The following is a 2,795-nucleotide window of genomic DNA, read 5'->3' on the forward strand; positions in this document are numbered from 1 at the left end:
TCACTTGCTTATCGGTTCAATCTACACAGTTTAGATTAACCTGCGAAGATTTAGTTGATTCAGCCTTGGGCTTTTTGACTGTCTGAACATAGCCTTAGGATATCGATTCAGCATAGGTTTTATGCAACAGGTTTAAAAAGGACTTAAGCAGCCTAGAGGCTAGTCCTCTTATGTCGAGGTAATTTAATTCCTCCTGTTGCACAGTAGGAAACCTCAAAGTATCAATGAAAGCAAAACACCTCTGTATGAAAGGCTGAGGGGTCACTATGCTTTGCATCTCTGTTCCTGACATCTGACAGCCCCTCTGAGGTGGTGTAAACTGAGGTTCAGGCATGCTGCGAGAGGCAGGAATAAAGGGTCCCTGAAAAGATGCAGATAGGAGACAGCTGAGTAAGATGTTCAGGCATGCTGTGAGGGGCAGGAATAAAGCGTCTCTGAAACGATGCAGATAGGCGATGAGGTTCAGACGTGCTGTAAGGGGTGGGAATAAAGGGTCCCTGGAAAAACGCAGATAGGAGACGGTGGAGTGAGAGTAGGAGGTTAAAGGGGGAGAGAGAATATGCAAATGGGGAAGAGACCAACGGCAGCCAGCGCTGGGCCGGTGCCAAGTGGAGATGTAGGAGCAGATCAAACACCACCAGGTTAATGAGAGTGTCATTCCCAGGGCCACTCTGAAGCAGGGAGAGCGAGGGCCGGGTGGACGGCAGCTCTGAATGATATTCTGTAATTAGCTGGCAAATAGAATATGATATTTAGTGTAATTGCTTGGAATAATGTCTTGCAGCCAGGATACATGCATTACGCACTGAGCGCTGCATCCTAGCTGCCACAGTAACTTTGCTTCCCTTTGTTTCCTTTCCCCTGTCATTTCTCATCACATCGTTCCCAAATTTGATTGCATCGTCTTAGAGCTTTGGTTGCCAGGGTAACACCACAAAGTCATTATGTGTATGCAGCGGATGCCTTACCCCTCTGAGGGCCAGTTATTCGGCCACCCCTCCTTGCCCCCAGCTCTGCTGTCTTTGCTGCCCTGCGAAGGCCCTGATCCGGCAACACAAAAAGCCAGTGGGAGTTTGAGCACTGATTTCACCGGGAGACAGAGTTAGGGCCCAGGGTGCTGTGTGAAATGTTAGAAGTCATTCAAAGGTTAGACAAAATGCTTTGCTGTACAACAGGGACCTGATCCAAAACCTACCAAAATCAGTGGAAAGCCTCCCACTAACTTCAGCAGACTTTGAGCTGTGCCTCCTAGGGGCAAGCCATTGGGGCATGTGTGAATAGGACATGCCCCCCACCTGCCTTTCCAACTCACCCCCTGACCGCCTTGTCAGTGCGGCTTGAAATCTCATGCGTTCAAGAAAATGTTCACTCTCTCACCAACTGTTTTTACATGGTTACACTTATGCTTCATGATGTCTGTTAATGCAAAAGGAATTCAAGCTGGGAAACCCCCATGCCTAGCACTTACAGCGCTTCTGAACAGTGTGCACGTAGCAGCAGACACCTGGGGGAAGCTTTTTGCCCATGCCAGTGTTTGGAGGATAAGCTGTGATTCCAAAACGCTGTCAAGGAGTTTGGGAGGAGGGGAGAAGTCTTTGATGTCTGCTGGAGCTATGGGTATGACAAACCATATATACAAGTTGGCCAGGAGACATGTTATGCTGGGCACTTGGGGGTAGACATCTTCATGCCCTTGTTGGTGACTGAGAAGAAGGATTTACACAACTGAGAGTGGGTAGTTAATACAAGTTAATTAAAGTTATAAACCATACCTAACTCTAGGAGGCAGTCAGGGTGAACCCACAATGTGTTAGGCTGACTCAGCCTAACTTTGACCTCTTTTTCCTGACCTAGACAAAACCCGAGTGGAAAAACAGGGAAGATATGAAGAGTTGATCAGAGGCGGTAAATGCATGTGTTTGGGAGAGGGCATGTGTTTGCGGGATGAGGGTGAGTACAAACACATTTTGTGTGCACGCCCGGTGGAAATCTGCATGGGAATATTGTCAGTGGGTTCTGAACTGTGAGTATGCTTGTGCATTCGTAAGAAGTGTGCGGATGTCTGGCTGTCTGCGAGTGTGCAGGAGTGCATGAGTGCATGTCCCTCTAGATGACAGTGTGGGAGCGTGTGTTTGTGAGGCACTGAGAGGTTGGCTAATGTCTAGCTGTGCGCATTGTGAACGGTGTGTAGCTGGTTATGTGGTTTTGCAAGAGGTTGTGTGAATGATCAAGTGATCTGGGAGACTGTGGGGCTTCAGTTAAATGGACAAGTAGAGGACAGGACACAGAGGCCTGCTTAGAAGAGTTACAACAATACATGGAGAGCTTTCTCTTCCAATGCTGACCCAATAGTTGCTCAAAGCCATGCCCATCTTACCACCACACCTGCCATCCCTACCCAAGTCAGTGATGACCCCATGTCGCTGCATTGCTGCTGGTGCTTGAGGCAGGTGGCAATCAGGATTGCCCCCAAGACTGTTCCAGCTCTTTCTCCACCTCCATTCAATTACTGCTCCTGTTTGTGAAAGCCAGAACTGATGTGCTCCTGGCCCCACAACAGTGCAGGGAAGGGAGATGAAAGATATTATTTTTCAGGTGGAATAGCTTCCAAAACGGTACATTTGCAGTCAAAGTGCTGCTTGGAATGCATATGAACCACTGCCTGCAGCAACAAGAAACAAAGCCATTAAAGTTTAGATAGCAGTTTTTTTTATTTTTAACCAACTGACTCAGTCTCCCCTCTAGCTCTGAGCCTGAGAGAGACAGGGAGAGAGACAGAAAGAAGGAGAGACAGA

This window comes from Gavialis gangeticus, unplaced genomic scaffold, assembly GCF_001723915.1.
Source record: "Gavialis gangeticus isolate Ggan-Ray unplaced genomic scaffold, GavGan_comp1, whole genome shotgun sequence".
Taxonomy (NCBI): Eukaryota; Metazoa; Chordata; order Crocodylia; family Gavialidae; genus Gavialis; species Gavialis gangeticus.